Source organism: Ranitomeya imitator, chromosome 1, assembly GCF_032444005.1.
Source record: "Ranitomeya imitator isolate aRanImi1 chromosome 1, aRanImi1.pri, whole genome shotgun sequence".
Classification (NCBI taxonomy): Eukaryota; Metazoa; Chordata; class Amphibia; order Anura; family Dendrobatidae; genus Ranitomeya; species Ranitomeya imitator.
The window spans coordinates 455554743-455576314 of record NC_091282.1 but is presented as its reverse complement, the minus strand read 5'-3'; the positions used below and the strand labels follow the sequence as shown (position 1 = coordinate 455576314).

At 36.3% G+C, this 21572-nt stretch overlaps 1 long non-coding RNA gene across 1 annotated transcript in view; it reads left to right on the top strand.

The window, feature by feature from the left end:
• LOC138676035 (uncharacterized) overlaps window positions 1-21572 on the top strand; it is a 2127350-nt gene that overhangs the window by 1704606 nt on the left and 401172 nt on the right. The window contains exon 7 of the long non-coding RNA XR_011320737.1: window positions 11716-11754. This is a non-coding gene — a long non-coding RNA (uncharacterized lncRNA). The remainder of the gene's footprint in view (window positions 1-11715; window positions 11755-21572) is intronic.

Sequence of the window (21572 nt, the reverse complement as noted above, 5' to 3'; positions counted from 1 at the left end):
AGACTAAGGGACCTTTTAAATACTAAGGAATCGTTTGCAGGTATTTTTTTTTAATTATTCAAATTTTCTGAGATAATGACTTTTGGGTTTTCATTGGCTGTAAGCCATAATCATCAACAATAATAGAAATACACACTTGAAATAGATCACACTGTTTGTAATGACTCTATATGATTCATGAGTTTCACTTTTTGGATTGAAGAACTGAAATAAATTAACTTTTTGATGATATTCTAATTTTGCGAGAAGCACCTGTATATTATGATAATCAAGTATGGTGTCTAGTTTATGACAACTAAGCTTCTTTCTGAAATATTGTCAATCTTTGGAATTAAAGGTAATGATTGCTCATATGTTAATGTATAGTTAGTTCCTGCATGTAGGTGTTTGGGTCAAATTTTTACATTTCCATAGATTACTGCTCATTGCATTGTTTCTTTCAGCTCTGTCTCTTTTATAAATTGGTAACATTAGCTGGGATGTCCTGAGGTATTTTAGTGACAATCAATAACTTATTTGTCAGAAAGTGTCAAGTGAACACTCTCGTATCATGCGGCTGAGAAATGTTATTCCTTTTCCTCATCATTTCACTCATTTTTCACAATGCGAATCAGACATTACCATCATTTTCACAGCCTGATAAGACAATTTTAGTTTCCCTAACTGCCTCACATGTGGTTTTGTTGTCAGCTTCCTCCGTACCATTGCTATTTTCTGTTATAGACACCAAGTATTGTCACTACAATTGACAGCGGGAGAGACAGCGGCAGTTTTCAAATTATTATTAGTAATATTAGTTTATTAAATTCAAACAAAGCCAACACATTATAATGTTTTATATTAACACCAAAGTAAATGACAGTTAACAGAGAAAAATGTCATTGATGTATTAAACATATTTTTCTTGAATGTGTATTGATATTTTTAACACGGCAGAATAGTATCAAGTGGGGTATTGATCATATATACCCTTCCGCTTCATCAAATCAGTAACATATGATTTTGTTTTTTAATTTTATTTTTTTACTTTGCTCTGGGTAATGGATTGCCTAGTTTCAATACTGCCAATTGGAAATCAAATCTGTTAAAATTGTGACTAGATGTTTCACAAAATATATTTGCAAATGGCTTACAACCCAATTTCCAAAATAGTTGAGACTCTGTAAAATGTGAAGAAAAGAGAAATGCAATGATTTGGAAATCTCTTCAGGCAGGTGCACATTGTATTCTTTCATCCAAGAGAATCAGCCGATTATGCTAATCACACTCCGATCAGAGTGTGATCATAGTGTGCTCCAATTTTCTCGGAGGAGGAGGAGATGGAGAAAAAATGTCTCCATCTTCTCCATTTAGCTTGTCCTTGGAAATCAGACTGCACTCAAGTGTCATCCGAGTGTAGTCACATGTTTTCATGGAATCATTGACTTACATGGCATATTGGATCAAACTCAGGCATGCAGCCATTTTGCCGGTCTGAAGAAAATACCTTACATGTGCACAGCTCCAGACCATACATTGGTCCGGGTGCAATCCAATATTTTTTCAGATTGCACTTAAACTGCTTGACTGCACCTGCCTTAATTGCCATAATTTGTTCACAACAGAACATAGGGCATATATCAGAGGGTGAAAATTAGTAATTTAATTATCATAGCTGTGACAGCTGAAACCATAGTCCTGGCCTGGCATGAGAAACCCGTTTTCATGCATGTGCAGCAAGGTCATGGCGCATGTCATGATGTCATGCTGTCGTGACCTAATGGTGATTCAGTGTCTGCGACAGTGATGAGATGTTATGGATGTGGACCGGACAAAGTGCTGAGGAATAGTAAGGATAATAAATTATTTTTTACTTTTGACATCTTCTGTTTATTATGCTCTAGGATCTGGAAAGACCTCAGACCTTAATTAGAAACATTACATTTACTGGGAATTACAGCTCTGCAAAAAGGAATTTCCTGGGAAAATTCACAGGAACGGGCAAATCCAAATTTTGCCTTATTTGCTTATTTCTAATTGATACCTGTAAAAATTTCAATAATCATTTGTTTCATTTCTGGTATTGATTGATTGTTTGTAACATTAAACTATTTTCATCTTTATGATAGCAATACAAATGATAAAAATAGAAAATAATGAAGAAAGTCAGCACTCACTCCTCTATATGAAGATAATTCAGTCCTTTTAACATTTAATGTTGGACAGTTGACAAAAAGTGCAATAGTGCTAGCAGCGTGGCAGCAGGTGCAGTGATTTCACAAAGAGACATGACGGACAATGAACGTTTCGCACCTAGCTTGCGTTTCTACTGCTCCATGTAGAAGCACAAACTAACCGTGAAACGTTCGTTGTCCGTCATGCCTCTCTTTGTGAAACCACTGCACCTGATGCCACGCTTCTAGCACTATTGCACTTTTTGTCAACTGTCCAACATTAAATGAAAATGAAAAATGACTGAATTGTCTTCTAAAAGAGGGGTGAATGCCAACTTTCTTTATTATTTTCTCTTGTGAATATTAATGGTCTTTCATCTATGCACCACTCTGAAGATTTATTAGTGTAGGTTGTAACATCGAAGTAAAGTACGTTTACACTGGTGAAAAAGCTTTCTATTGGTGCTTCAACACTACTTTATGCGAATTATAAAAATACTCCTATAAAAAAAACTTTCACAAGAGAAAAAAATACATCACTGTTTGCTGCATTAAACAACTTCTCAATTATGCTTTTGTGCTATTTTTTGCTGTACTCGTGACCTTTGTAAATTTCTCAATTGTATTTTTTCGTGGTTGTCATGTATTTATTCATGTAGTTTGTGACCTTTTAGGGTTCAGTTATATGTTTTCCATATAAGTTCAATAAGCAACAAATTAATTAATACAGCTCAAGATATAAACCATGCAGACAATTACTTCTATTTTTTAAAATACCACATTAGTCCTAGGAATAAGTGTAGAAACGAACAACTAAATGTGGGCTAGCTGAGTGCATCTCATCAAACTTCACTCAATAAGAACTCAATCAGTATCATTAAGCACCATTAGTGAACACATTACCGCATTGAACACTATGTCAAGTTATGCCTGGACTTTCCCCTCATCTGTTAGAAAGGCAGCTGGATGTACATAATGGCTCTGAGTCTGCATCAATAGCTAGTTACATAATTACAAATAAGTCATTGCTTTAATTATAAGGTTTTACCTAAAGAAATTTATAGTACGTTCCTCATCAAATCACTTCTAAGTCATCTCCTAAGTATCCTCTATACTCTGGAATCCCATGCCCCAACACGTCCGATTAGCCACCACATTTGAAACATTTAGATGGAACTTGAAAACCCATCTCTTCAAAAAAGTTTACAGCCTACACTTACCCCGCTGCCACCTCAACACCACCGGAGCTACTGCAACCCTCAACCTACTGTCTCCTTCCCCATTATCTATTAGACTGTAAGCTTTAAAAGGCACAGCTTTCACCCCCTCTGTACCAGTCTGTCACTGTTAGTTTGCTCTCTCTAATCTATATTCATCTTTTGTACATAACCCCTTCTGATCTACAGCACCATAGAATCAATAGTGATCTAAAACTAAATAATAATAGTACTCACTGGAACGGATAATAAAACAACTTTTAATCTACAATATAAACATAACTCAGATGACATGCAACCTGGTTCACTCATGTATTTCAATTCCTAGAATGACATAGAGAATTGACATGACACGACGAAAATGAAAAAAGAAACCAAAAAAAAGGTCTCACCAACGTGATCTATTCAATGAAGGAGCTGTGGGAAAAATCAGCTCGAAATAGGGTCTTATCCAGTGGATATTACAATTTTATGCTCAAATTATACTAACCTGAAATATCCAATAATAGAGCGAAAATCATCAGGGAAATGTCAGCTGTAGCAGATCCACGAACAACAAGTGTCAGACTTCAGAATGAAATGAATATTGTGGATATTACCCGCGCTGGTGAATAAAGTTCCAATTCATCCAAAAAAAACGAAAGATGGAGGTTTATTCTACACGTTTTGAAGTATTCAATTACTTCTTCACCAAGAAATCACTAATTGTATAAAAATGGTGATTTCCTGATGAAGAAGTAATTGGATACTTCAAAATGCGTAGAATTGACCACCATTTTTCACTTTTTTTGCTTGGATTGGAACTTTATTCAGCAGCATGGGTAATATCCACAATATTCCTTTCATTCTGAAGTCAAATGTGATCTATTACAATCATTAAACAAAATGTCTGTCTAGATGCGTTTTGCCACTCTTATTAGGGCAACTCATCAGGAGACATAAAAATCTGAATGCTAAAAACGATGCTATATTGTGGATTCCAATCTCTCAGCCATATTAACGATATAGAACATCCACTCTAGAATGGGGTATATGCAATGTGCCTTTAAATGACTGAATCTAGCCTATATATTATCATTAGACTTATTTGGAGGACTGAATGCTTATTGGTCATATAGCAATATAGTTGGAGGGTACATTCCAATAAAAAAGTCCCTTAGCACATATTATTGTACACTTATCAACATGCACATCAAGGACTAAGCATACATTACACATATAGCTAAGGTGAGCATAACATGCTCCAAGATATAATAATATCCTTGTAATCAAATCTCTTGCATGGATCTTGTACTAATTCCTTCTGCACATATTGCACCTTCGAATGGTCTAGTTATCTGTCCTCTCATATCTGTGGCTTATCATTGTTATTTAATCAAGGCATAAATGATCTACTATATAAAGCTGAATGTGTGCGTGTATGTGTGTGTATGTGTGTATGTATGTATGTCCGGGATTGGCATCTGCACAGTCGCAGCTACAGCCACAAAATTTTGCACAGTCACACGTCTGGACCCCGAGAGCGTCATAGGCTATGTTGTGAGGCGAAATTTTAACTCCGCGCGTTCCAATTCATCAAACAATTTTGCCCCTATCTACATAATGGGGAAAAAAGTGAAAGGAAAAGTGTTGGAGGCATCGCAGCTACAGCCACAAAATTTTGCACAGTCACACGTCTGGACCCTGAGAGCATCATAGGCTATGTTGTGAGGTGAAATTTTAACCCCGTGCTTTCCAATTCACCAAACAATTTTGCCCTTATCTACATAATGGGGAAAAAGTGAAAGGAAAAGTGTTGGAGGCAAATTGACAGCTGCCAGATGTGAACAAGGGGGACTTAAAGAGTGAGAGCGATCGCGCCAAAGAGTATATACCGTACAGATGCTAAGGTGGGGCCCTGACATGGGATACTCACCACACACGGGGATATGAACACTCACACAAAAGGCACCACAAACTACCACGTGCTTGAATACATTTTACCCTCAGCACACATTTCACCACACATACACCAACCTCGCCACATAAAAGTCGAAACACAAAAGTAGCTGCTCAAAATTCGCCATGCGCAAAACTCGCCACATGCAAAACTAGGCTCACGCAAAACTCGCCACACGTGCAAAACATGCACACGCAAAAAAATTGCCACATGCACAAAAGTTGCAACACATGCAAAAGTTGCCTCACACAAAACTTGCACATACACAAAACGCACCACACATAAAACTCGCCACGCGCAATACTCACCATGCGCAAAACTTGCTGCACACAACTTGCTACACTACACACAAAAAGTTGCTACACGCATGTCACCACACAATACTCATCTCACAACAGTCGCTACATGCATGTCGCCACATGCAACTCAACACACACAACTTGACACATGAAACTCACCCTAAAACACACACAAGTCTGGTATTATCCTTCAAAAATAAAAATCTGATTAATAAGCAGACAAACTACTAGAGCAACAAATCTACCATATAGGAAATACGGCAGCTGTCAGTCACATGACCTGTCTATTATTTGTATGTGTGAGCTAATATATACTGCCAGGGGGGAGGGCTTCCTGTTGGCTGGGGATTTATCAGGCTGCCAATTTAGCTTACAAATACTGAGGTAAAAATACTGACCAAATAACGTGTGAATGCAGTCTAATACAGGAGGAGATGACACACAGATATATACTATATACAGGAGGAGATGACACACAGGTATATACTATATACAGGAGAGATGACACACAGGTGTATACTATATACAGGAGGAGATGACACACGTATATACTATATACAGGAGCAGATGACACGCATGTATATACTATATACAGGAGGAGATTACTTACAGGTATATACTATATACAGGAGGAGATGACACACAGGTATATACTATATACAGGAGGAGATGACACACATATATACTATATACAGGAGAGATGACACACAGGTATATACTATATACAGGAGGAGATGACATACGGGTATATACTATATACAGGAGGACATGACACACAGGTATATACTATATACAGGGGGAGATGAAATACAGGTATATACTATATACAGGAGGAGATAACAACCTGGTATATACTATATACAGGGGAGATGACATACAGGTACATATTATATACAGGGGCGATGACACACAGGTATATACTAGGGCTCATTTAGAGCCGAAATGTCGTAAATACATGTGGGTCTGATTAAACTCTGCACAGTTGATCAAGATACAATGGAGTGCTGCCTGTTTTTTGCTTGAATCTACTATATACAGTGGAGATGACACACAGGTATATACTATACTAGATTGTGGCCCGATTCTAACGCATCGGGTATTCTAGAATATGCATGTCCCCGTAGTATATGGACAATGATGATTCCAGAATTCGCGGCAGACTGTGCCCGTCGCTGATTGGTTGAGGCAACCTTTATGACATCATCGTCGCCATGGCAACCATTATGTCATCTACGTCGATACTGTGCCCGTCGCTGAATCAGAAACGTGAGATGTCTACGTCCTTTATGACATCATCGTCGCTGTGCCCGTTGCTGATTGGTCGAGGCCTGGCGGCCTCGACCAATCAGACGCGGGATTTCTACGTCCTTTATGACATCATCGTCGCTGTGCCCGTTGCTGATTGGTCGAGGCCTGGCGGCCTCGACCAATCAGAGACGCGGGATTTCTACGTCGATGCTGTGCCGGTCTCTGATTGGTCGAGGCCTGGCGGCCTCGACCAATCAGAGAGCCAGGATTTCCAGGACAGACAGAAAGACAGACAGACAGACAGACGGAAAAACCCTTAGACAATTATATATATAGATACAGGAGGAGATGATAAACAGGTATATACTATATACAGGGGTGATGACACACAGGTATATACTATATACTATATACAGGAGCAGATGATACACAGGTATATACTATATACAGGAGGAGTACAGTAGGAGATGACTTACAGGTACATACTATATTCAGGAGGAGATGACACACGTATATACTATATACAGGAGGAGATGACATACAGGTATATACTATATAAAAGAGGAGATGACACATAGGTATATAGAGGAGGAGATGACATATAGCAGGTATATACTATATACAGGGGAGATGACATACATGTATATACTATATACAGGAGATGACATACCGTTATATAGTATATACAGAAGAGATGACATACAGGTATATAATATATACAGGAGGAGATGACACATGGGTATATACAATATACAGGAGGAGATGACATACAGCAGGTATATACTATTTACAGGGGAGATGACATTCAGGTATATACTATATACAAGAGAAGACATACAGGTGTATACTATATATAAGGGAGATGACAAACATGTATATACTGAGGTGAAAATGAGGGGTGTGAGGTGAAAATGAAAAGGTGTGAGTGCAAAATGAGAGGAGTGAGGGAAAATAGTGGAGTGATCGGAAAATGACAGATGTGAGGTCTCAATGACAAGTGTTAGGGGGGAATGAGAGGAGTGAGGGGGAAAATAAGAGGAGTGAGGGGGAAAATGAGAGGTGTAAGGGAGAAAATGAGAGGTGTAAGGGAGAAAATGAGAGTCATGATGGGAAAATAAGAGACGTGAGGTGCTATAACTAACCATAGATATTTACTATGCCCAGGCAACGCCGGGCTCTTCAGCTAGTTATCTCTAAATACGTATAGGGCTCCACACTTCATATATATTTCCCATTGTGAGATGTCTCCCCCTGATACACAAGTTAGCAGAACTCAGGTGAGGCATCCTGCTCATGCATTATATTTCTGAAACCTATATTTAGTTATTTATTTTACTAATTTATATAGCACCATTAATTCCACAGCGTCTTACATACTGTACATTGTAATCACAGTCCAGTGCTGCAAGGCGACAGCACTAACCACTGAGCCACCATGCTGCCCCTAAATGCTAAACTGTGCTAAACCTATTTGCAAGAGTAATATTTTCAGAAATGATTGGCAGGCTTTTAATGTACGTGCCGTTATTTTGACTTAACAAAATACTAGAAACTTAGAGTTTCTATCTTTTACCATTGTGATTAACACTATAGTGTATCAATAGTGTATCAATAAGTGGTACATTTTTATAAGTTGCACAGGTCACAATCAGTCATTATCACCTCACAATTAAGACTCGTGCAAAGCACGCAACTTTTTAAATGAGGAAAACGCTACAGGAAACATTGCAGTCTTTGGTTAGGAGGAGTCTTTTTAGAGTGTTTTCGTTCATTTTTGGTGATGTCTTTGGCAGCCGGACATTTTTAAAAACTTGTATTAAATAAACTAGCTAGAGCCTGAAGAATGGTTAGATTACTTCTTTTGAACTGCTTTGCATATTTCAAAACCTAATATACTTTAGCTGTGCTACAGCTCAAAAAATTGAACAAGTTGTTTTTTTATTGCAATGCGTATGTTCATTCTTTTTTATGTTTATTTAGCTCTTTTCCAGTCATGTTACAGAGTGTATGTGCCTGAAATTAAAACGAAATGGACATACAAAAGAAAAGAAAATAGATTCAAGTAAAATTGAATTCTACCCAAATTTCATTAAAAGCTGCATTCATCAAAATGCTGAATTTTTTGTAATCCACCTCCGAGTGGATTTAGCTGTCTGCCATTGTTCTAAACCATAAAAGACCATCAGAAGGTTAAACATTTTTTTAAATCCTTAATCTCACCCTATTGCTCACTTCTCTAGCATCTCTTTTGCTCAAGTTCACAAAAATTTGCAGCATCATGACTTCATGGAACAGTGATCATGCATGTGCAGACCCCTCCCAGTCCCTCATCAAAGTTGACAGTCCTGGCCTAGCATGATAGGCCCAGAAATTTGGGTCCAAAACGATGATCAGAAGAAATGGCTTAGGATTAGAGGATTAGAGTGGCAGGAGAGATGAGCAGTGAGGTTGGTATAAGGATTATTTTAATTTTTACATCTTTCATTTTTTATGTTTTAGGGCAACCTCGTATCATAAGGGACATTAATTTCACAGAGAAGCTTTAGAATTTCCTGGGAAAAAGCGCACCAACAGATGTTTTTGAATAGTGCCGATTTAATTCCATAGAAATTAGTGTTGTAAGTTACAAAAATCTGTGACTTTGATTTACTTTTATTTTTATATTTTCCACTATTTTTATCTAATGCTGTGATAATAAGTATTTGATACACTACCAATTTTGCAAGTTTTCCCACCTAAAAGAAAGGAGAAGTCTGTAACTTTTATCGTAGGTACACTTCAGCTGTTAGAGACGAAATCTTAAACAGAGCCACTCCTTAGTTTCCCTGGCTGTGTGTGTTGGGTCATTGTCATGCTGGAAGTCCCAGATATGACATATTTTCAATGCTCATACTAAGGGAAGGAGGTTGTTAACCAAAATCTCACAATGCATTATCCCAGGATGCCTTCTGAATTTTTGACATGTAACTCGTGCTTACCAGAAGCACGTTGCTAGTCCTGCCCATCTGTGACCCCATCACATGATCGCAGGTCACTTATAGGATGGCATGACAACCAGAGATCTGCAGCAGACCTCTATTATTGTCATAGCCAGATTGCTATGAGTGATGCCCTGTGGCCGGCGCTCTTTGCAAGTGAGCATTTCTGCTATACACAGGCGATCTGATCAACGCCTTCATGTAGCAGAAGGTCTGGCTAACACGGTACCAAGATATTTATGTAGCAGAAGTGATCAAAGTACTGTAGCTTCTAGTATCCCATGGAGACTATTGAAGCATGCAAAAAGTAAAAAAAAGTTTTTAAAAATATAAATATATATATACACATATAAAAGTTCAAATCACCCCCTTTGCCGTATTCAAAATAAAACAATAAAAAAATCAAATATACACATATTTGGTATCGCCGCTTTCAGAATTGCCCGATCTATCAATACAAAAAATGAATTAACCCGATCGCTAGACGGCATAACGAGAAAAAAATTAAAAATGACAGAATTACACTTCTTTGGTTGCCGCTACATTGCAATAAAATGCAATAATGGGCGATGAAAAGAACGTATCTGCACCATTATGGTATTAATAAAAACGTCAGCTCAGTGCGCAAAAAAAAAGCCCTCGTCCAGTTCCAGATCACAAAAAATGGAGAAGCTACAAGTCTTGGAAATGGGGCTTATTTTTTTTTATAACAAATTTTGGATTTTTTTTTCACCACTTACATAAAAAAGAACCTAGACATGTTTGGAGTCTGTGAACTTGTAATGATCTGGAAAATCATAATGGCAGGTGAGTTTTAGCATTTAGCGAACATGGAAAAAAAACTGTGGAATTGCACATTGTTGTTCGCAATTTCACCACACTTGGAATTTTTTTTCCCATTTTCCAGTACATGATATGTTAAAACCAATGGTGTTGTTTAAAAGTACATCTCATCCTGCAAAAAACGAGCCCTCACATGGCCATATTGACAGAAGAATATAATAGTTATGGCTCTGGGAAGAAGGGGAGCAAAAAACAGAAATTCAAAAACTGTAATGTCCCTAGTGGTTAAGGGGTTAAGGACTTATGGATCTTAGGCAATACATATAGAACAGGAGTGGTCGGATGTTCTATTAGAAGGTTGTCATGCAGATGTTTGTCTAAGGTAGATATATAGATAATAGATAGATAACATAGATGGATAGATATTATAATCATTTTGGGTTTTTTTTTTATGCCATTAACTTTTGAGCCTATTTTTCCAGGCCCTTACATTTTATCTCGGGATGATCAAAACTATACAATCTAATTACTTTTTCCCTGTGGATTTGAAATTGGCTAAGTGTGTTTTTTCACTGACAGTGATTAAAAGGAGCTGTGGGAAAACATAATTGTTCTTTGTAATACCTATACTGACTGACAACTTAAAACATTCCTGGAAGTGACTGAAATGTATACATTACATGATATACTCTAGCACCAAGCACTTATCTTAATTCGCATTAAATTATTCTAATGTGAGCATAATAACTTAGTGAGAATGTGATATGTCCTTGAATAAATATATAGAGGTATTTTACATTTACCTTCACGATTATTTAAATCCATTCTTGGAAAAAAGTGTATCAAGCTATTGGCAATACAGAATAGTGTAAATTTATTATTTTTCCATAAATATGGAATTGAGAAACTTTATATTCTTCCAATTAGTGTAATAAATATTGTATATAAAGTTTCTTGCACTGAGAGTTATTGCAATTGATTCAACTATACTTAACATGGTTATTACTTGGGCCAAGTATTGATCTGTGAAATAACTTGTTTATATCATCCTTCAATTTAATTTTCTGCCAATTTAATTATATTCTGTTTTATTTACAGGTCTCGGGGTTTTACTGCACTTTAAACGTACATGTCCTGGTAAGACCAGTCTTTCTCACTTGTATGAATTATCATTTATTGTACCTTTACTTTGGTTTGAATGTTAGAGTGACTCCAGAAATGTACCACTTGTATCTTTTTTTACTTTAAGAAAAATATACTTTATAATATATACCTTATTTCACTCATACTGGCTCGCCAAAAATAAGAGCCAGATTCATTATTGCTTTTGCGCTTGCTTTTTGTAGAGTTTTTAGGCTCTGATTGATCATTTGCATTTTTTGTAACTTTTTCTTGTTTATGGCATTTGGTACAATGTGTGTGCACCAAATTCTTCATGGTGTCAGCAGTTCATGAACTTTACGCAAAGCAAAAAATTTACTTTAGTCTTTTTCTTTGAAGCTTTTTGTGAATTTTTAATACTTAGGAGCATAATAAGCCACTCTTGCTGACTCAACAATACTATGCATTACATGGGTAATTAAAATGAATATGCAAATATGCTATTTAGAAAAGAAGAGAACTTGAACTCTACTGCTACCTATTGGAAGTTGCAATCCTAAAAGTTAACATAAACCCTTTAACGTGCCTTGTTACGTGACTAACGATAATAGTCAAACTAGAATCTCTATTTGCAGACACATGTTTCAGGGTGTTGCCCCTCCTCAGTGCAAAGCAAGAGATCTGATTTATCTGTATGAGAGGCCTCTGACTGGGTTCTAAAGAGTAGCGTCTCTCCTTTTGGAGAGTGATATGCCTGACATGCAAGTTTGAGCAGACTTAATGCTCCTCTGGAAATTTAAATATTCAAATTGCCACTTCAGAGAGGTAGAGGACAAGAATTCTAATGCCAACTATAGAAAGTAGCTCATGTGTTGTGATTGCAAGTAAAAGGAGCTTCTTACTGGCTTAACTAATTACAGGGTTGAGTATCAAGTTGAACAAGGCAAACTTTTTTTTTACATTGTAACATGGAAAGTGTCAGGCCTGAGATGCCTAAATGGTGATGTGCCACTACTAGATTTGGGCACTAGATATTTCAATAAGACCATCTACACTTTAATTTTGTTTTTTAAATTTATATAATTGTTCATCAAGGTACTGCCCTGAAAAGATTTTGATACAGGGATTAGATTAATATAAATCAGAGCATATAAATAAAATCATTATTTTAATATTTGCTTAACATTTATTAGCAACTTTTCTCACTTTTTTGTGCAATCAGATATCTTTGAGACCGAACGTTGCTAGAAATGTCCATAACAAGAATATTTTCTGCAACTGTTATTTGATTAGCAGATTATTTTTTTCTGCATGTGTAAATCTTTTGAGTGATTCTTGTTGCTGATTATAATTACAATATGTTAAAGGAAAAGAAATGGGCAACAGTGATTTTTACAAAACACAAAGCACAAACCCATTAATTCCTTCACAATTTTTGACATATAGATAGTGAAATATTGTGTCCCTCCCTTTGATGTGGGCTCTTTCCTGTCACATGACAGCTGATTTGATCAGCTGTCATATGCCTCTAACAGCCGAGGGTGGAATCGCTAATCCACCCTCGGCTGTTAACTTGTTAAATGCTGCCGTCAATCACTGACAGCGGCATTTAATTTGAGAGTGCCGGAAAAGCATCTTAAGACCCACCCATTGGAGCTCCTGTCACATGATCACAGAGAGCTGGTGAGTTGGCATGACAACCGAGGGTCTGCAGAAGACCCTGTGGTTGTCATTGAAGACATCCTATAGGAGATAATTATTTTTGCTACACATAGCAGGACTGAGGCCCTACTATGTGTAGCACAAGTGATCGGAAGATCGCAGCTTCGAGTCTCCTAAGGGGAATATGGAAGCAAGTAAAAATAAAAATGCTTTAAAAAATGTTTAAAAATAAGCATTCTAATCACCCCATTTGCCTCATTAAAAAAATAATAGAAAAATACATTTTTGGTACCGCTGCGTTTAGAAATGTTCGATCTATCAAAATATTAAGTAAATTAATTATTTAAAAAAGAAGGGTTATTCCAGGATCCAAGTCACTTTTTTTCTGTGTGTTATCTCAACCCAAATCCTCAGAAAATAGCCTCATTGGATCTCTTCTGGGTGGTGCATGCATAAAGAACATGTATTATATTGGAAAAAGTAACAACAAAAACTGCAATCACCCCATCCTTCTATCAAGATGTGGTTTTAATCCATAAAATTGGTTCCATTAATATTTGACACTAACCTTTATAGACCCGTAGAAGCGACAGCAAGGCGTTAAATGATTGTAGTCCGGCAGGTCTCACTATTCATGAAAATACTCCCCTGACACCTGCACCTCCACAAATATCAATGTAAGCAATTTTATGAATTAAAAACAGATCTTGAAAGAAAGATCAGGTGAGTGCTGTTTTTTTTGTTACTTTTTCTGATATAATAAAGTAAATTAATCTGATTGGTAAACAATGATATGAGAAAAAAATCAAAATGCCACTATTATGCTTTTTTGTCGCCGCAACATTGTAATAAAATGCAATAATGGGTGATATAACATCAAATCTCCCCAGAAAATGGTATCAATAAAAATATCAGTGTGGAGTGCAAAAACTAAGTACTAACACAGCCCAGATCCTGAAAAATGGAGACGCTATGGGTATCAGAAAATGGCGCCATTTTTTTCTCAAACGTTGAATTTTTTTTCACCACTTAAATACAAAAGAAACTATACATGTGCGGTATCTGTCAACTCATATTGACCTGGAGAATCATAATGACAGGTCAGTTTTAGCATTTAGTGAACATGGTAAAAAAAAAGCTACAATTTTGGAATTGCACTTTTTTTTGGAATCTTCTTTGCACTAGGATTTATTTCCCCATTTTCAAAATTAAAAATCGTAAAGACTGTGAATGGGATTAACAAATACACCAATTTTATACTAACAAAATGAGCACAAATGATCCTGATGATGCAGCGCTTACAGCAACCTTTGTTGCATCTGTCTTTATGCTGCTATGGAAGCCTGGTTCTTCTTTCTATATTTTTTCCTGTTTTTTCCATGGTCCTCATGTTAGAGGCCTCAACATCATAGTTTTCATTCTGTAACATTCCAAAAGGCAAGCTTGAAATGTAAACCCCATTCTGAGGTGTTTGATGTGTTTCTAAAATTCATGTATCTTCACATCATAATGCAGAGAATGCTAGTGAACTGTGGGAACCATCATTTTTTACACTTAGAAACAGTGACTTTTTAAGATAAAAGATACATTATTTAGTCTATGGGCAAAGTATCAAAGTATGAATAATCACTGTGAGTAAATGAAAATAATGCAATGGATTTGGGTTAAGATCGCATGATTTGTTTTTTACTCTTCATATTTTCATTGCGCAAAAATGCAGCTCATTGCATTTGCTGTAAAGTGGATGGGATTTATAGAAATCTTATGCCCACGGTGCTTATTATTAGGCAGCGTAAACCGACCTGCGATGGGTGTTTCAAATCTACAACATGACAATTTCTCCCCATTGAAAACCTGCAGGTAAGAGACACATAGTATAATACAGTTTTATTTAACATGACAAACTACAAAGAGAAAGAAACAGCATTAAAAACATAATAAATAATGCATGTAAAAATGGCCAAAAAAGCACATTAAAAAACTGCAAGAAACCTAACTGACCTACAGAAGATCTGCAACATCAAAAGCTCACTGTGAGAATATAGTGTCAATAATACTAGTCATATGTATAAAAAATCCGCTAAAGACGGCGACACAAATAGGATGTTAACTCCATATCTTTCTTTCCCAGGTAAGTCTGTTCTACATTTGCATCTAGTCTATTTGCTTAATGTTAGAATTGTCTTTGTCTTTCTTTGTTTCATTTTACCACTTTTTGTAGGTTTACGTCTTTTCTTCTACAGTGCATTTATTTTTTTCTACATCCACTTTACATTGAAGTTCTTCTCGACCTTAGCATTCTGCATTGTATATCTGATCTTTATTTAGAGGGTATGGTTCATTTCATTGTCCACTATTCTGTACCACAGCATGTTTATGTATGAACCCTTTAGTAACATAGTAACATAGTAACATAGTAACATAGTTAGTAAGGCCGAAAAAAGACATTTGTCCATCCAGTTCAGCCTATATTCCATCATAATAAATAAATACCCAGATCTACGTCCTTCTACAGAACCTAATAATTGTATGATACAATATTGTTCTGCTCCAGGAAGACATCCAGGCCTCTCTTGAACCCCTCGACTGAGTTCGCCATCACCACCTCCTCAGGCAAGCAATTCCAGATTCTCACTGCCCTAACAGTAAAGAATCCTCTTCTATGTTGGTGGAAAAACCTTCTCTCCTCCAGACGCAAAGAATGCCCCCTTGTGCCCATCACCTTCCTTGGTATAAACAGATCCTCAGCGAGATATTTGTATTGTCCCCTTATATACTTATACATGGTTATTAGATCGCCCCTCAGTCGTCTTTTTTCTAGACTAAATAATCCTAATTTCGCTAATCTATCTGGGTATTGTAGTTCTCCCATCCCCTTTATTAATTTTGTTGCCCTCCTTTGTACTCTCTCTAGTTCCATTATATCCTTCCTGAGCACCGGTGCCCAAAACTGGACACAGTACTCCATGTGCGGTCTAACTAGGGATTTGTACAGAGGCAGTATAATGCTCTCATCATGTGTATCCAGACCTCTTTTAATGCACCCCATGATCCTGTTTGCCTTGGCAGCTGCTGCCTGGCACTGGCTGCTCCAGGTAAGTTTATCATTAACTAGGATCCCCAAGTCCTTCTCCCTGTCAGATTTACCCAGTGGTTTCCCGTTCAGTGTGTAATGGTGATATTGATTCCCTCTTCCCATGTGTATAACCTTACATTTATCATTGTTAAACCTCATCTGCCACCTTTCAGCCCAAGTTTCCAACTTATCCAGATCCATCTGTAGCAGAATACTATCTTCTCTTGTATTAACTGCTTTACATAGTTTTGTATCATCTGCAAATATCGATATTTTACTGTGTAAACCTTCTACCAGATCATTAATGAATATGTTGAAGAGAACAGGTCCCAATACTGACCCCTGCGGTACCCCACTGGTCACAGCGACCCAGTTAGAGACTATACCATTTATAACCACCACTTAGTATTTTTAAGTGTTTTTATATATGTCTCCACCGTGTTGATTTTTCCTTATCTTCATAGCAATAAATATTTATTTTTAACAATTGGGATGTGCATGTTCTGCATTACATGTATTCTTATACATGAGTCTATAGAATAGATTTTTTGGACCTGCTTTACTAGAACACTTATCTTTGATAAACGTTATCATTCAAATTGTGTCCATCTGTTTTTTGTTTGGCCATATCCAAAGTTGAGTGGCAAAAAATCATCGAACTTGAACCCAAACCATATTGAAAACAATGGAGATCTGAACTTTGGATCTGGATAAATCTCTCTCACTCTCTTTCTCTCTCACTCTCTCTCCCTCTTCCACCGGATCTCCAAACATTGCAATATACTTCTGCGGAAAGTCCACATTCGGCAGTAAGCAATGGACAATAACTGTCCTGTACAAACCATGAACTTTTAAGTTCAAGTTTACTCATCTCTAGTTGGGAGTTGTTTATGCTACATGTGTCTATACATGTCTACCCATTGGCTATTTAATTATGAAGAATCTATTTTTATGGAAATCATTTGTGTTCAAATGATAATGTTACGGAAGTAAACTACTGAGCCTGCCTGGTATGGACATTACAGAATAGATCTCTGTAAGATAGGGGCAATGACGGTCGGTTATAACGTGGCAGCAAATTGAACTCATTTAGCACTACATCTGTTTATTATAATCATAGCAGACATTTTATTTTACGCTAAACTTAGCAATAAACCTCATCTTTGATAAACTGTGTTTAGGGTATTGTAAAATTCTTCAAACATTTTTGAGTTTGGAGCTTGATAATTATAGAAAAGTTGCTTTGCTAAGTGAGTTACACAACCATTATATCATCCATTTGATATAATCTCCTGTTATTAGGAATGTATGTGTTTCGTAAGCTCAAAAAACTTCTGTCTCACATTATACATTGTGAATATAAAATCCTGAATTCATTGTGTTATTCTTTTAAATTTATGTTCAAGACCTTGTACTAGACAGAAAGAAATGTTCTGGAACAATAGTGAGTAGGAAATGATTTAGTATGCAATATAAGCAGGATAAACATACAACACGTAAGTTTACACAAGCAGGTCTTGTGGATATGTATTCCTGCCAAGCAGGATAAAGGGAATAAATGTTACCAGTAGTATTTCTCCAAACTTACACAATGGCTCATTACAAACAGTTTATTGAAGAGAACTGGAAGCAAGATAAAAGTATCCCATTCAGGAAAATCGTCATTGTTTTTAGGTTTTTGTTATTACATTAATATAATTGTAGGCTAGTATTATATTTTTTAGTAATTTCCCTGTTATGTTCTTTAGTACATCCGATATAGAGGCCATTTTTTTTGTAGCTCCAGTTATGAGATATCCCGGCTGTCTCCTGCTGGAAATGTAAGGGTATGTTCACACTCCAAAGGTACATTCCTGATTTTCTGGTGTTTAAAAACGTCCTTTTTATAAACAGAAGATGTTTAAAGAATTGCTACTTTTCACTGCTGTTTTGTAATCCTAAAGTGTCTTTTTTTCACATTTGATGGTTGCCACTTTTTTGATGTTTTTTTCTGCTATCATGTTTTATGGGGTGTCTTTTTCCTGGTGTTTTACAGACAATTTTTAAAATCCATAAAGTAATGAAGACTTTTTTCATGCAAAAATGCCTACAAAATGCTCAAAAAGAAACCCAACTGCCTTCCAGGTCTTTTTAGCTTTTCCATTGACTTCTATAGACCAGTACGTAGTGTATTCCTAGTGGAAATATTGAATATTTCACTTATTTTAAATGCTTGGTATTTTGGGAGATTCAAAATATGAGAATCAAATTGTTGTTTCATACAAATGAATGGGACAATTCTTTCTAGCATTTTATGAGCACTTTCCTAGTGTTTTTATGAGTAGAACCAACGCTCACAGTTAGTACAGTATGGAATGGGGCACAGATTTAAGGCTGTTTTCTTGCTTGATATGTGTACATAGGGAGAGACCTGAGTGAGTGTTGTCACTCAACTGGACTGGCAGGTTTCTCCTTATGTGTCTATAAATTGAGAGACTGGTCAGTCCAACTTAGTGGTTGGTGAGAAGCCTCCGGAGGACCTGGATCCTCGACTATTCATCTGGTTCATGGTCTATGAAATGGTCTCTAATTATGGCTGCCAAGGGTCATGCAGCTTGAATCAACCAAAAAGGTTCCATTGAAGTATCACATGGCATGACATGAAGTAAATGAGTAATTTTTGTAATGCATAAAGCGTTATCAAAATAGGTAGCAAATGTAAAAAATAAGCAAACAATGAAAGAAAATACTTTGGTTTCCTCCCACACTCCGGAGACTTAATGATAGGGAATTTAGATTTTGTGTTCCAGTGGGGACAGTGATGATGTTGATATCTGTAATGTGCAGTGGTGTATGAAGGCGATATACAAGCAAAACATAATAAAGACAGAAAATCTTGAGCGGGAACACGAGAGATCTTAGGTAAGAACATGTTGTTGAGAAGTCTTCAATAAGAATTGATATTGTAAGTAACTGCCAGCCTCTACATGAGGCAAATAGAGCTGGAACGACCACCAGTCATTGGGGTGATTATTTCCTAGTAGGCAACAATCGGGAATATAATCAGCCCTAACTATCCAATGCAGAATGAAAACAGCCAAATCTTAAGGACTCACCAATAAGTGAGTGCAACATATGGCCAAAGACTAAGATACAACATTCTGTGCTAATAATTCTGTTAATAAATCTGTATAGCAGCTGAAGCTCTAATTTTCAAAATCAGAGCTCGAAATCCTCTGCATAGCCCCAAGCGGAAATCATAAAGTTCTTGTGTGCAGCCACTATGAGGAGGAACTTATGGTTGAATCATTTATGGTATTTATATTTAGAATGGCGCAAACGTCTCAGTTTTCTGTGTTAGATTGTAGATACACTCAAAATGCATTTAGCTGGAAATGTATTGCTTTTCAATAAAAATAATCAGAAAAGATATTGTACATTGTTCTTATATACGGTGTTCATATACACTATGTATGTATATATATACTGTATATATATATATATATATATATATAAATATTCATAGTTGGATGCATGATTACTTTGATATTCCGACTTTCAATATTGCGATATTGAGACTTATAGACTGATGGAAATAGGATTTTTTTTAAATTCTATCCAATGCATTTTTGTTTACAACAAGAAGTTTAAATGTTGCATGACTAATCTGGAAATAAGTTATCCATGTCAAAAAGCAGCTGCCTACTGCAAAGCGCACCTGCCACTAGTTTCTTGTCAGCAGTGGGTTTATATGTGTGCAAAAATGAATGGAAATGTTTCCTGTGAGGACATTTTAAAAAACAACATATTTACAAGAGTAAGTTTATATATCCTATCTCATTAACTATCTAGCTGTCATCTATCTAATATCTTTATTTTACTTACTCATATAGCTCTTTTCATTGTTTTTTAAGCCCAGGACCCCAGCACTGCCAAGCAACAGTACTAATCACTGAGCCAATGTACTACCCCATCTCATTAACTGTTCACTACTCATCCTTTATAAATCTACCTATCTATCTATCTATCTATCTATTGTATATGTATCTAATTATCAATCTATCAATCTATCTATCTATCTATCTATCTATCTATCTATCTATCTATCTATCTATCTATCTATCATCTCTATCTATTATCTATCTATCTTTCTATCTTATATGTATCTAATTATCAATCTATCTATTTGCTATCTATCTCATTGTCGATTAAATATTATAATACCATATATAATACCAGCAAACAGGTGCAAAAGTCACCCAGGCATAAAACCAATCTTTGAATATATGTAAAAAATGGAAGCAGCACACCCAAATTAGAAAAATATGAAAAATTTAATGGCCCATAGTGACGGCAATATTTCTGTCCAGACATTGGAGGCGAGAGCAACGTTTCCATAAGAAAAAAATAAAGCCGCACTAGCTATGTAGAAAAAGAAAATAAAGGGAAATGGGGGTGCATTGCTTCTCAGGCATAAGCTTGGAGAATAAAGGGAATTTGTCAGCAGATTTTTGCTATGTAATCTAAATGCAGCAGGAGATAGAGGCTGAAACATAGATTACAGTAATGTGTCACTTGTGAAAGTGTGTGCTGTTGTTTATTAACTGTGCAGGGTTTATCACTAAGAGATTAACATTGGCAGGCTAGTTTGACACGCCCCCCTGTGATAAGCATCTCACTGTCTATGGACTTTGTGCATGCAGAGCCTGATGTGAGCAAAGTTACCTTTCTAAGCTATGCACTCAGTAAACTAAGTGTCACCTTGTTGGCTTCAGCTTTTCTTTGCCTACATCAGGTTGCTCTCAGATGAGGTGGCAAAAACATATTGACAGATCCCTTTAAAAAAGATTTATACTACGAATCGAAATGTCACCAGATGGGCCATTAAACTTCTATAATTTGCACTAATTTTGTTTTCCTGCATCTATTATTTGTATTATTCTATCTACAGTATCTATCTATCTATCTATCTATCTATCTATCTATCTTATTGTCTACCTGCCTATCTATATCTCATATACTACACAATTTTGTTAAACTATCCAGTTGTAAGTTATAATGTGCGAAAAACTATACATGGAAGTTTAGTACAAAACAAAGTGTAAAGTGTAAAGACAGCTTTTTTTTTTAGCTTTCT